The sequence below is a fragment of the Candoia aspera genome, chromosome 3 (assembly GCF_035149785.1).
Source record: "Candoia aspera isolate rCanAsp1 chromosome 3, rCanAsp1.hap2, whole genome shotgun sequence".
In the NCBI taxonomy this organism is placed as follows: Eukaryota; Metazoa; Chordata; class Lepidosauria; order Squamata; family Boidae; genus Candoia; species Candoia aspera.
Window position 1 is genome coordinate 77,321,541 of NC_086155.1, and position 15,369 is coordinate 77,336,909.

A 15,369-nucleotide genomic window follows, 5' to 3' on the forward strand; every position below is an offset into this window, starting at 1 on the left:
CTTAGCCTTCATTATGACAATCCTATTTGTCTTTAAAAGTAGTCTAGAAATATTTTAAATGAAATAACAAGTTGCTAGAAATTTCAGATAAAATAAATAAAATAACATGTGCTTCATTAGCGTAATATTTGCAGGCTGAATAATTTAACTTCCCATTTGTTCAATTTAAAAAAAAATCTTAGCTTAGTCTTATGCCCATCCCAGTGCTTGAACAGTTTTAGCATGGTCTTATCCCTTTGTAGATGATTTCTATTTTTAAACAATGTTTTGCATCTTCTCTTTGTATTTAAATACAAGGATGGAAAGCAGGAACCTGCCCTGATGTGGCAGCATGAGTAAAGTAAAATGTTACAGAACCTATAACTATTTTTTAGAACTCAGATACCAAGAATAGAGGCCATATTTTACCTATCATGAAATACATTGTGGCAACTACATCTCAATTAAAAGATATGGTATTTAGAAAACCTGGGTGTAATTGATGCATGCCAATAGCATGACCTACATCTTCACAGTATTACTAACCTTTTAATTTTAGTCCACATTCTTTCAGCTCTTAGGGTTAATCAGTGGAATAATTATCATTCTCTTTGACTTTATTATAGATGCTGCATTATCTCAGAGGCATGATACACAAGAGAATAGCTTTATTACTGATCAAGGTGCTTTGACCTCATTAGCTGAACAAAGAGTAATGCATCTGAACGAGGCACTCCAAGGTATTGCAAAATCTCATGTTAGTGCGAAATATATACTCTAAAAAGAAAGAAAGATGTAGGGTTTCTGAGCCCAAGGTGATTGAGCTCTGTAACCAAGTATTTCCTCCTATAATGATTTTTATTTATTAGATTAATTTTGCAATGCTTGATAGTTTTCAGTAAGGAGACATCCTTATATTAAAAAGTCTAAAATGATTGGGAGAAAGCAGAGATGCAGAATTCAGGAGTCCCATATGTTGTCAACTTACTTCTCAGTAAATGTCATCTATGAAATTTTGAAAAATGATGAAGGAAATTCTGCAAAAATGTGGAAAGGATATACAGGCTTCCTACTGATTTCAGAAATAGATATCTAAATATCATTTTCACATGGTGAACAGATGCCTTAGAAGTTTAGTATCAAAATGTTAAGTGCATTTATCTGAATGTAAAACCCATTCATTTAATTGATAAAGAGACAGAATGTAATTTAAAAGGGTAAAAAGTCCTTATTTGGAACAGGTAACAAAAAGAAAGTGATTTTTTTTTTAAAGTGAGAGTTTTAAATGCATCAGGTCAAATTTAAGAATAAAAATAATCCCTTCAGGATTATTATCTTTAGAAGGAAACATTTATATTGCCATTTCATTTATTCACATTCTTACTCTGTTTTTTAGGGGTTTAAGTGCTTTCAACATGGATCATCTAATTTATTTCACATAAATGTTTGGCCACATCAGTTGTTATTTCTATCAATAACCATCCCTGCTAATAGTGTGTGTGTGTCTGTGTGTGTGTGTGTGTGTGGCACTGCAGCTGATTCCCAGGAAGGAGTGAACACATTCCAAGTTGATAAGAGGACTCACAGTGTGGAAATCCTTGGCAGGGGGTCAAAGAGAGTCAGGGTAGCCCTGCCCTAGACTCTCCTGGGTTATTTCCCTGTAGGTTAGTTAGGATAGTTTTATTCTGGCAAGATTCTGTCTATTCAGTGAGAACAATAAAGAACAAGAGTTGGAAGTTCTAAAGTTGGAGTTTTCTAAATACCATGTCTTTTAATTGAATAGAATTGAGATACTCAGCATCATTTCTTGGTCTGGTACCAACAATTTATTACAGATAGCATATCAAAAATATAAACCTTGAAAGAACTTCTGTTTACTTAAAATGGCTCCTGAAGCTATACACTATAGCAAAAACTAAATATTTAAATACACACACACAAACATAAATACACAAACACACGAGTCTGCTGACAGCTCTATATTCTGTTCAACAAGGCAAAGAGAAAGAGAGAGACTGAATAATCTGGATGAAACAAGTCATATTGCTGAAAGGAAATCATACTCATTCTGTATCACTGGCACTACTCTTGACTTTCTCAACAGACTTTATGGAAAGGACAAGCAAGGAATTTTCCATCTTGTTCCCTACCCCCTACCCCCAGGATTATAGGAACTATGAACTCTGCAAAACAATTTTGAGATCATACCTTCCATCAGAAGAGCCAGGGGAAATTCCTCATGAATCATGGAAATAGGAAAAAAAGTGATATCTAATTTAATGTTTCATTAATATTTCTCATCGGACTCTATGTATTTCACAAACTTTGAATTGAATCAGGCTTTTGTTAAGTCTAAAGATCATGTCATATGACATTTGTTAAACCACAATTCATTATTAAGCAAACTTTCTTCATCCCCATCTAACTAACACAGAGAAAAATGAAGAGATATTGAACTGATCATTCATGACATTCAAAAATAAGTAAATAACAAAGGCAACCAGACTGATACTTTGAAGCTATAATTATACCTTGCTTAGATAAAGTATATCATGTAAATGTTATCTGGCCTCCTGAATTCATAAAGGAATTATTCATGGAACCTTCCAAACATTCTTACTATTGCTGTGTTTTGCAAACATTTTCAAAACTAAAATTACTCATCATAGGCAGCCCATTTTTCTCAATATTTTTAAAATAATCAAAAATAGGAGATGCTTCTTCTCCTAATGATCTGTTCTGAACCTCAGTTGCTATTTGATTGCTGTCATTCATTTGTAGATAATATTATTACACAAGATAGTGCCAGGGGGCATCCCTTGTGTACAAGTTGGAAGAGGACTGTGGTGTGTATGTGGTAACAGGAAAGCAACACACTCATAATTTTTTCAATCAATGCACAAACTGTGATGAAATATATAAGCAGATAATTCTCCCATCAACTGGCTGTTCAATAGATGCCATTCTTTTTCAGTTGCCCATTTTCCTGAATGATTAAAAAGAAAATCAATCTCATGTCATCACGTATCCCAAGTTTGTGTCATGTAATATATACATTAGATTAACATCGTTCACTATTAAGATGGCTCAAAAGATATCATAAACAGGCTAAATTCTATGGGATAATAAAATTAAATGTAAATTGAAATTCCTGTTAATTTAAATTGTCACTTAAGAAATTGTGGCATACCCATTTCATTACGCTTCAGATTAAATGCTTCCTTTCTATTCCAACACCACCATCCTAGTTTTTCTCATCTTAAAATTCTTATATGTTAATCACTTGCAGCTCCTGATTTAACAGACATCAGCTATAAATATTCTTAAACATTTTTTATATAGTATCCAAACTCTGATGTTATTGGGAAGGCTTTTTATAGAATCTTGGTTCTATTTCACTTGTTTCTGGATGAGTGACCATAATCCAATCTTTGCTAGAAGTTAGCAAATGATATTTTGATGAAGAAATATCATATCCCTGTTGAATGTGTCTCAACAATGTCATAAAAGTGTGTCTTGTGATTTGATCAGCTTATTTGCACAGGATTCTACTGTTTATTATTTTATTTTATTTTATTTTATTTTACTTTTTACATAGGCCATTATAAATATCAAGCACCACAATCTTCTTTTTGAAGTTGTGATATGCAGGTGGGCTCAGTTTTTTGAAGCCCAGCACTAATTCCAGAAAAAAGGATTGGCTTTGGCAAATACAATGAAGCATCATGATATACACCTGCAACTGTGTTTCCACTGTTTTTGAAAGGTTAAAATGAACAGGAAAGTCATGCTTGAATGCAGTAAGCTCTAAAGTTAAACCCAGATATCGAATACCACAGTAAGATACGAAATAGGTACTGTATATCAAGAGTGTAAAGAACATATAGGTAGTCTTTGCTTAATGACCATTTGTTCAGCGACTGTTCAAAGTCATGATGGCACTAAATGTATGGTACTTTTGCCCAGTCCTCAATGTTATGGCCATTGGAGTGCCCCTGCAGTCATGTGATCAGAATTCTGGTGCTTGGCAGCCTGCCTGCATTTATGACTACAGGGGGCACTTAAACAACACCCATCCACCAATCTCCCCACCATCACTGCCCTTTTGGCCCCCTGCAGCCCCTCCCTGTAATGGTATTGGGAATGACCGTGGGAGACAGGGCCCAGAGACGCTGCCTAGGGAATGGTCAGATAAGAGACAGCATAGTCCGCAGATGGATAGTGGGCAGAGAAAGAGGCCCAGAAGAGACCTTCCCTAATTTCTCCAGGTATAAAGGAGATGGGAGAATTGTGCTTTCAGACTTGCAAGATTTTGTTAATGTAGCCTTACAATAAAGTTGAATTAGCTCATCTGGTCATGTTTCCTGTTCCTGTTCCTGCACACTGCTTCCCCCAGCTGACCTTCACCATCTTCTGGCTCCCTCTGATGAGGCGCTCCCAGCCTGGCCCTTTGTGAAGCAGCTGCTGGCCACACAAAGCCTTCTTCCTGAGGTTCCATGCAACGGGTTCCTCGCAAGACCTCAGGAAGGCCTCAGGTGGCCAGCTGCTGCCTCGTGAAGGGCCAAGCTGGGCGTACCTCATCAGCAGTGGCAGCAAGAAGATGGTGAGGGTCAGGTGAGTGGAGTGGCGGAGTGCAGGGCAGTAAGGGTGGGCTTCGCACTGCTGGGCTGGGGTGGCTGCGGCTTTGTGCCATGCTGCTGGGCTGAAGCGACTGCAGCTTCATGCTGCACTGTGGTGCTGGGGCGGCTGGGGCTTCGTGCCATGCTGTGGTATTGGGGCAGCTGGGTGACCTTGGGCCAGTCACTCTCTCTCAGCCCTTGGAAGCAGGCAATGGCAAACCACTTCTAAAAAAACCTTGCCAAGAAAACTGCAGGTACTAACTGAAGGCACAAAAAAAAAAAAAGTTTGCTTTTACTGATAAACAATCTGTTCCTTTTTCCTGCAGCAAATGGTTTCTATGGTACTTTAATATAATGTATTCATAAAGTTCAAAGTACCCATATTATTGTATGGCTAAAATTCACAATGAGGCATGCTTCTCCTGTCTCCAATGGTTTCATTGGTTAATTCCCAGGTGTTTTTCAATTTCAGCGGACAGAGGAAAAAAAATGCTGGTAGCACTGGAATCCATTAATAACAGTAACCCAACCAACAAGCATCTGCGAAATTGAAAGCCTCAGTTGTTTTCACCTTATAAGAAGCTAAACAGGTTTATTTTGGAACACATATTTCCAAGCAAACCTCAGAAATCAAGGACAAAAATGGGCTGCATACGTTGTGATACTACATACTGCCATACGTCTTGGTAATTTGTTAAACAAATGCGTGGAAACTTACATCATGTGTGAATCTCCTTTGACAGTGACCTTGAACACAACGTTTTATTACACTGAAAGCCTGCACAGTTCCCAAACTTTAAAGAGCAATTTTAAAGGAATGTCCGTTAATCCATCAAACATTATAAACATTCCTTATCTCAGACCCCTTCAGGTTTATTGCCCAACTCAGTTGTACTACTCATTTTTGCAATTTCAGCCTTAATTATTGTATCCTTTCAGATAGATAGATATATCATTGCTACAGATTAGACTTTTTTGGAAAAAAATCTCTTCTGCTATTTCACCTCAGATCACATAGACAACAGATGAATTTAAAATATTAAATAAACTGCATCTTCTGGATCAATGCAATGCTCACAACTTGGGCAGATTACCCTGAGCCCTGAATCCAGAGCAGAATGGGAAGAGCTTTTTAAAAGTAATTCAAGGCAGAACTGGAGTCTCTAACTTGTCCCCAATTTAAAATCCTTTATGAAGCTCTGTGGCATACCATGCTTGTTGTAGAGGTCTTTACCTTTATTATCCTTTTGTTCTGCTCATTAAACCCTTCTGAGACTTTAGAAATTATTTAAATCTCTAAGGTAACACACCTGAGTGGAATATGGGGAAGATATGGGATAGCATAGGCACTTGGTTAACATAGGAACAAATTGACTTTTATTCAATATTCAGTTTTATTTAATTGATTTAATTCAATTTAAAAGACATTCAAAAGCAGGTTTACTTATTTCTACAAAGTATCTCTATCACATCAGTACTAGCCTACCCTGGCCCTAAAATTGTTCCTAACCATATTTCCCTAAAAGGAGCAGGTATTCTACATTTGGACTCTGAAATCTGCTTTTCTACCTGTACCTACCAGATCCCTCACACTTAGTTCCCTCCTTCTGCTGTAATATAAACTGGGAGGAGGTACCTAGTGTTTACATCATTTGATTGGCAGTTTCACCACCAATAATCACAAGCTCCATCTCCCATATATAGTTTGAAAGTTCAATGTGCTACATAAATAGGAAGATTCTATCTGCTGAAAAGAGAGGGCTTTAGAACAAAACAAAACTATCTTTTGGCACTTTCTACCATTCTAAAATGCTTTGCTGGACTGGGGAAATCTTAGATTCAGGTCAGGTCCTCCCTTAGATCAGAGAGATCCTTGTGATCTAATTATTCTTTTGTCCAATCAAAACCCTTGAGGCAAGATTACAATTTAGAGATTAGAATATTTCAACCACTTGTGCACCTCACTGCTTCCCATTTGCTATCTGTAGAAGCTGTAAGAGAAAGTTGTTTGACTATTTTATCTCTCTGACTGATTTAAGAACTTCATTTTCTTATATGAAATAGATGAATGAGTTCTTTTCTTATAGTTCTCTCTATTCTTTGTCCCTGGCAATTCAGCTCCATGCAAAGAAAGGTATCATTATTCCTTGCCAGCCTTTATTTTTGTACAAATCTCTGACCATTTGCTGAAATATGCCTCAGATATTCTTCACTATAGAATCCATTTTTATAATGAGTCTTATTACCAAACAAACAAGGGACACTTTTATAAAAGAGTTTCTAAAGTCATGCAGCTCCAAAACTCCTAACTGGATTGGCATCTGTCAGGATACCCTAACATGGATTTAGCAATAACTCTCAATTCCCCTGGACTGTCTCAGCTAAACTTGGCTTCTAGGCTCAGCCTTGGCTAAAGTCTCTGTATCTATGACATGGTATGGCTAGTTAAGAATGTCTTATTGTGAATTAGAAAGAAGCTGCAGTCAACCATGGATTGCCCTCTGTCATTATGAGGGTGTAGTTTCTGTGTTATACCCACAGCCATTTAAGCACACACTGCTGGATTTAAAAGGCTTTTTTCTGCCTTTTCCATGTTTCAGTGGACTTTGCTCTGCCCTTCATAGCCTTGAAGCTAAGCAATTATTGGTTGTGTCCATAACTGACATCACTGCCCTGAAACCACTGGCTCTCAGTTTATCTCCCCCGGAATGCTTCTTCCATTTATATTGTTCTCATTCTGATAATCAAAGTGATAGGCACTAATTTATGTTTTTCTTGTTCTAGATAATGGAAGGGCACAGATTTTGTTTTTTCAAATAGCAGTATACAGTATGGCTAAATTAGGACGTTTTATATCCAAGACAATATAAGGTAGATTGCACTATTTTCTGAGTTGAGAAATCATTTCCAGGGTAGGTCATGCTGTCCTTGCATAACCTACTTCCAGTTTTGTATGGAAAAAGACTTAGATATTTTTTTTCTCAATCATAGAGATTTGTAGAATTAAATGATATCATCAAGGTCCTAATTTCTATTATGATACTTGCCTACAAGGGGAAAAAAAAAAAATCATAGACTCTTTGATTAAATCTGAGGTTGGTACTACCCACAAGATCCCCAGGAAATCATTAAACTTGTAGAGGGTTGGATAGTTTGGAAAATTAACTCAGCTCCTAATCCAGAGGGAAACGATGTAAAGGCATTTTTTCCCCCAGAATTTTTTCTGGAGCTGAGTGGTGGAGCAATTTCCCATTAGTGGAAACTCCCACATCATCCAGCTCTGAGCTCCTGGGATTTCTCTCCTCACATCAAGTGATGAAGTGTGGTCATGTCTTGCTCTGTTCTACGTGAGCAAAGAGAAGGGCAGCTTTTGCACAGTCACTGTTCTGTTTTCCTCATTGATAAAAAAGCAAGAAGGAAAGTAAGAGACGGGGGCATTCTCCCATTGGCAAACTGGAAAGCCCTTCCTTTCTTTTCATTCCTCACTCAACAAATTAAACAATGTACAAAACTGCAGCTAAAGAGAAGAGGGGTAAAGCCAGTGATGGTGTACAATACCCTCAAAGAAAGATGAGAAGGTATCCTGGGGCTGATTGAAAGGGCACTGAAAAGCAGACTGATATTCTGCCACTGGCTTCAATCAAGACACTCTCCCAGATATCAGTGCAGTCAAAAGAACACTGCAGCTCCCAGCCTCATTTTGAAAAATACAGCAGTGGAACTAAGTCCAAAAAGTGCAATAAAAGAAAAAGTCTGCTTGTCAAGAGGAAAACAAAATGTCCAACAGAGGCTCTTTCATGTTTACATAAGCATGTGCATGTGAGAGAGACGGAAAAAGATCAAAGCCTGTTTTCAACAAAGAGATGCTGAGCTAAATGCTGAAAAAGAAAGATATATAAACTAGAAAGTATTTGGATAACTTCAAGGAAGGATCAGGAAACCTTGATAACAACTAGTTGTTACTGTAACTGATTATGCCACTACAGCAACTGGAAGCTTTCCAGAACTCATTCTTCTAACAGGGAGAAAATGGATTTAAGATAAGTGTTGTATGCACTTTTGGGGGGGCGAGGGAAGTCTAGATAGATTAGTGAAATCTTTGACTTTTTATATTAGAGGAATAAACCTGCTCCCTGACTACACAGAAACACAGAAAGTAAAACGAAGGTCTAAAATTGCATATGCATACCATTCATACTACTGTAATAATTAGACATTGTGATTGAAATTGATTGAAATGAATGGACTTGTAAGTGAAATAAGAGCCACTCTGATGTAATGGTTAAGGGGCTGGACTAGAAACTGTGAGTCAATTTCTTAGGCATGAAAGCAGCTGGGTGACTGGGCCAGTCACTCTTTCTTAGCCCAACCCATCCCTCAGGGTTGTTGTGGGGGGGTGGGGGTGACCATTATGTACATCACTTTTAGTTGTAAAATGATTAGAGATGATAGATAGAGATAGATAGATAGATAGATAGATAAATAGAGATAGATAGATGATTAAACATTTTAAGCATGCAAGGTTTTACTAATGTAGGAAGGCATTTCATTTAAAACAAAAAATGATTTCCTTTCTCTTTAAATCTTATTCTTCACTTGTGTACTTTCCAGCTACTCCAGTATGAGAGAGAAGGGGCAGGGGAGAGCAGGGAAAATGGGTTTTCTTGTGAGAAACTATGATACAACTGAATCAGTTTTATTGGGTGTGTTATTTGTTAAAGCATCATTGATAATAGGATAGGATTATGCTTTCTTTTGACCAGAATAGGCTCCAAATGTCAGCTTCATAAATTGCACTAAGTAGCACAAAGTCAAAAGGCAATTTTAGCCTATTCAGGAGTTAGTGTCACTCCTTTAATGCTGCTTACGCCTGGCTGATCTTGAAAAAGCTAAGTAAGGTTGGGCCTGGTTAATGCTCAGGTGGGAAAGTACCAGGCATTCCTAAATCTATGCATTAGGCTGAAAGTTTTTAAAAAATATTGAAGAAGGCAGAGGTAAATTAATTTAGCAGTATTGGCATGGAAACAACATGAATGGAGTTGAGCTATAGAGAAACTTTACTATTACTCTTAGATAAATAAGTGCATGGCTGCTGCTTAAACAACATGAAACAACTTATGTAAGGGCCAAGAAAAGATGAGATGTTACATAACCATTCGGGATGTTCTATCTATATTCTTGCAAGCAGCAGCTCTCAGGAGACAATGTTTGGATCAGGACCATGACTAGAATAAGCCCTTACCTTCATATTATTTTACTGATTTTTTTTTTGTTAATTATCCCTTCAAACATGCAACATGCAGTTAGAATGTAAGAGCAATTAATAGTTTTATTTCAAGAACAGGCAACTTTCTGATGGGGGGCGTGCTCTTTATGTTCTTGAGTGGTGGGACAAAAGATGTATTAGATGGCACTATCTAATAAGCACAAGTGAAGGTTCCTTCCCTCCTTGGCTTAGGGGGATTGGGGCATTTTAAACATGCAGTCCTTGTTTTGTGTGTTTCTCATCTCAGAATGATAAGAAAACAAAGTGCAGTCAGAAGACATCCAAGAGGATGAAAAGAGAAACTGGGGGTTTATGTGGTCCCAGTGACATAGGATCCATACTCCTACTTCAGGAAAAGCAAATTTCATTGGGGTTTATGGTAAAGGGAAAACACCAGGCTCCTTGTGAGTAAGCCACAACAGCAGATCATGAATGTCTGCAGACTCATTGCCTGCCAAATAAAAAGGCTGCTCTGAAGAAAGAGCAAGTATGGGGAGGTTGGAACAGAAGGTTGATACCAGGGGGTGACTAAGTGAAGTCTACAGAGAAAGTACCTGCTGAACTGCCCTTATCAGGCTTGTATATACAAACTTCCCCACCCTTCTAGGCTGCCTGGCCAGGACTCAGCTCATTGCCCAGGCAGAAAACAGAGCTGGTTCCTCATGCTGGAAAGCCTTACTCAGAGAGAAGGAAGGGGCCAGAGACTATTCAAGTAAGGAGTTGCTTATATGCTCACAACTGAGGCTAGAAGGCTTATTAAGACTGTTGGTGTGAGACCAGGAGAAAAATCTCAAACTGCTGCTGCCAGATCCATTTAGTTCCTTGGTTAGATACATTATTTTGAGTATTGCTTTGAGTTCTTGGTCTGGAGTAAGGCTCCAAAGAGTCTGTTTTTGTTTTTACCCCCTGTTCCTGAATGCTGAAGGGCTTGGGAAAAAGAAACTTCAGCAGGATTCTCAACGTCTTGGAGAGTCCATTGTTTGCTTTCTGTTACTAGCTACAGGTAATCCTCGCTTAACAACCACAATTGAGACCAGAATTTTGGTTGCTAAGCAAAATGTCATTAAGCAAATCTGACCTGATTTTACGACCTTTTTTGTGGCAGTTGTTAAGCAAATCACTGCAGCTGTTAAGTGAACCACATGGTCATTAAATGAATCATGCAGTTCTCCACTGATTTTGCTTGCCAGAAGCCAGACGGGTAGGTTGAAAATGGCAATCATGTGACCACAGGATGCTGTGACAGTCATAAATGCAAACCAGTTGCCAAGCACCTAAATTGTTATCATATGACCATGGATACTGTGACAGTCATAAGTGTGAGGACTGGCCATAAGTCCATTTTTCCAGCACCACTGTGAGTTTGAACTGTCACTAAATGAATCGTTGTTAAGCAAAGACTACCTGTAGTCAGCTCCCATTTCTCTGGCCACAAGGTTATGTTTGTTCCTCAACACCATGATCCTCGTCCAAATTGATTACCTTTTTTATTCATTAAAAGACATGGAATATTTCAGTCTAGTTCCAGTCTAATTTCTTTTGAGTCATATCACCAGAAGAAAACTTACTGTGCAATGTAATAGCTCCATAGCTATTTTGAGATAAGTCCCACTGAATTCAGCCAGGCTTATATTCAGGAAAGAAGATAAAGCTATGCAACCTTGACTCCGCTTATCTTATTTTAAACAAAAAAGGTTCACATTTAGGAATGAAACAAAATGGAATGATGAAAGCTTAAATATTTTCCAGCTTTCGTCTTAAATGTTTAGAAGTACTACTAACTCCTCTCTAACCTTCTTTTGTTGTAGATTACACGTGTTTTCCATTAAACAAGTGAACTGGCTTTAATGGCCTCCTGCAGAGAAATGCCTTTTGTACACTGCAAGCAGTTACTTTTCTTTGTTTTGTTTCTAAAGAGCCTGTTTCAGTTGGTTCAAAAGCTGGCAAATGGATTCATCTCAGAAAAGCCCACCTAGGGTGAGGATGTGTGTATATGTGCATGCATGTGTATAATTGCAGTGAATTATTATGCTAATATTATTGAATTAAAGCATCATTTTCAGGTGCAGAATCTTACTTCATTTAAAGTATTTAAGCTTTGTTTAAATACACCAATTTCTACCAAGAATTTCAAGACCGTGTTCATGCTTTGCTTTCTGAATCAACTTTCAGAACATCAACAATGCCAGTTAGTTCTGCCCTCCATATTCTGCACTATTTATTTATTTTATTTAATTACTTCATGGTTTGTTTATATAATTTCAGTTTATGTGGCCACCCCAACTCAAAAATGACTCTGGTTGAGTAAAATTAAAAATGAAGCTTCAGAAGCAACTGTATTTTCTCAAAAAGAATGTCAGTCTATTTTTACCTAGGTATCTGGCCATGGACCATTACTAAGCACTTTAAAGGATAGGGTTAAACACTAGTATATAATAGAAATTCACAAACAATGCACATGAAGCCTGCCAAAGTAGATGAAGCCAAAAATTTGAAACAGCCTGCTTGCTTGCTTTCTTGGTGGGTTGATGGAATTAAGGAGGAAAGATGTTTAAGGCACCATTTCACCCCTTAAAATTTTGAAGCCCCCTTTTAGAGCAAGCTCACCCATCTTCAGTATGGTCTCCTGAGTAACCAGTTCACCATGTCAGGTAAAATAGAATATACAGTATACCTTATCTTGCGTATCTCTATACGATCATAGGCTGTAGGTAAGGGGATAAACAGAGAGAGGAAGGTAGGCAGGCAAAGACCTGTTCTATCTGGATATTTTGCCCTCTCCACTAACCCTCCACAGGGGTTTGAACCTGTTGGGCTTGAGGAAGTAGACGGGGTCCTTATGACTGTGAGCTTGACCACCTGCTCCTTAGATCCATACCCCTCCTGGCTTGTTAAGGCTGCTGGGGCATGGGGGGGGGGGGAACACATGGCTGGGTTTTAGCGGTGGTTAATTCATCCTTGAGAGAAGGCATTGTTCCTCTGCCTCTTAAGGAGATGTTGGTTTGCCCCCTCCTCAAGAAGCCATCACTGGATCCCACCATAGTGAACAATTTCTGTTCAGCGTCCAACCTCCCTTTTTTAGGGAAGGTTGTAGAGAAAGTGGTCATGCAGCAGCTTCAGCAGACCTTGGATGAAGTGGATTATATGGACCCCTTCAGTCAGGTTTCTGGCCTATTTGTGGGATGGGAATAGCATTGGTTGCACTTTTGGATGATTTATGGTGGGAGCGGGATGGGGGTAGTGCCTCCATCCTGGCTCTACTTGATCTCTTGTCAGCTTTTGATACCATCAACCATGGTATACTTCTGGATCAGCTCCAGGGATTGGGAGTGGGCAACAGAGTATTCTGCTTGTTCTCTTCCTTCCTAAGGGGCTGATACCAGTTGGATCAAGAGTCAGAGATCCTGCACTCAGCCCCTTAGGAATTATGTGGGGTGCCACAGGGTTTGGTGTTCTCTCCACTCCTGTTAAACATCTACATGAAACTTCTGGGGGTGATTATCCATTGTCATGGAGTGAGGTGTCATCAGTATGCTGATGATACTCAATTTTATCTCTCCACACCATGCTGAGAGCCTGGAGCCTGCAGGGGTCTGGTTGGGGAAAAACAGGTTTCAATTGAACCCTGGCAAGACTGAGTGGCTTTGGGTTTTAGGGCCTTCTGAATCTGGGACTTTACCATCTTTGGTACTGGATGGAGTGGGGCTACCCCAAACAGGCCCAGTATACAATATGGGGGTCCTTCTGGACTCACAACTCCTGCTCAAGGAGTAGACGGGAGTCATGGCTAGGATGGCCTTTGCACAATTTTGTGTTGTGTGCCAGTTGCACCCATTCCTGGATGGTAGGGCTCTGCTCACAGTTACTCATGCTCTCATCATCTCCAAAATGGACTATTGTAATGTGGTCTACATGGGGCTGCCCTTGAAGAGTATCCAGAAGCTTCAGCTGGTGCAAAATGTGGCAGCATAGGGTGGTACATGTTATAGCTCTGCTCTGTGAGCTGCATTGGTTACCAGTTTGCTTCTGGGTCCAATTCAAGGTGCTGGTTTTGACCTTTAAAGCCCTATGTGGAATGGGGCCAGGTTACCTGAGGGACTGCCTCTTCCCGATTACATCTACCCGTCCCATCAGGTCTGGCAGGAAGGGTATGCTGTGGGTCCCTTCTGCAAGGGAGTTCCATCTGACAGGACCCAGGAGGCAAGCCTTTTCTGCTGTGGCACCCGCCCCCTTGAACATCATCCCTCCCAAGGTGAGGTTAGCCCCAACCCTTGCGACCTTCTGGAAAGCCCTTAAAATTTGTTTTTCTCCGCAGATCCCCTGGTAATAGGAAGCCTGTGTGCTGGCTGCATTATATGTACTATCTTCCCTCTCATGATCTTGCTTTATTTATGTTCATTGTTTTTAACTGGTTTTACAGAATGTTTCAATTGCTGGTTTTATTGTACACCAACCAGAGTTACTTTGTGTGAGATTGGCAGCCATATAAATTTGACAAATCAATCAATAAAATAAACTCCCCCATTTCTACCAACTGTCCCATGGGAAGAATCCCTGAAGGAAGGGAAGAATATAGGCAAAGGCTATCCTCAAATCCCCTCCAACTGGATTCATTCATTAGGGCCGTTACAGCCAAGTGCCTCAAATGAAGGATCCCTAAAGAGGGAGGAAGCACTATTCTGCCACCACCAACACTCACAAAGGACCATTGCCACCAGTTGTGATTAGTAGGATTCCAGAAGAGAGGGAGGAAGCCAGGCAACAACCACCCTCTCTCTCTCTCTCTCTCTCACACACACACACACACACATGCACGCACACATACAAAATTATGCCACTGTTATTAACAGGGAAATCCAAGAAATTGATCTTGATAATATTTATTCTGTTTTTATTAATTGTAAGTGGAATTTGTCACAGCAGGAATGATTCTCCTCAGTGAGATGTTTTGTGCTTCAGAAACAAAACATGTTGCATCACAGACAGGTACCAGGCTTCTCTTGACCAGGTGCTTTGCAAAACACAAAGCCTTTCCTATTTTTTCTAGTGAAGCTACATGACCACTCTGCAATCTTGATGAGAAACAGGAGGCTATATCATTTCATTAACCTGGTCTGAAGGAGTATTCCACACAAACCATCATCAAACTGAAGCAACATTTCAAAGATTTGCATAGTCCTAATATAAAGAAATCAGCAATAGAGAACTAAGTATAATCAACAGCAGGAATAATCCAAATTCAGATCTCTAAATTAAATTGACGTAAATATCTATGATACATTCTTCCCTAAAGAATTCTATTTTTTTCAGAATGTACTCCTGATTCAATAAATGAACCTCCCTGTACACTTTTCCCCTGGCTAAATAACATTTATAAAGGAATTTTAGGCACTTTATTCAAATATTACATGGAACTCCCTTGCTGGAAGTTGTGGATTGCAGCTTTAGTTCTGTCTCACATCTCAAAACCTGCTGGTCTGACAAAGAGGTGAACAAAGCCATATT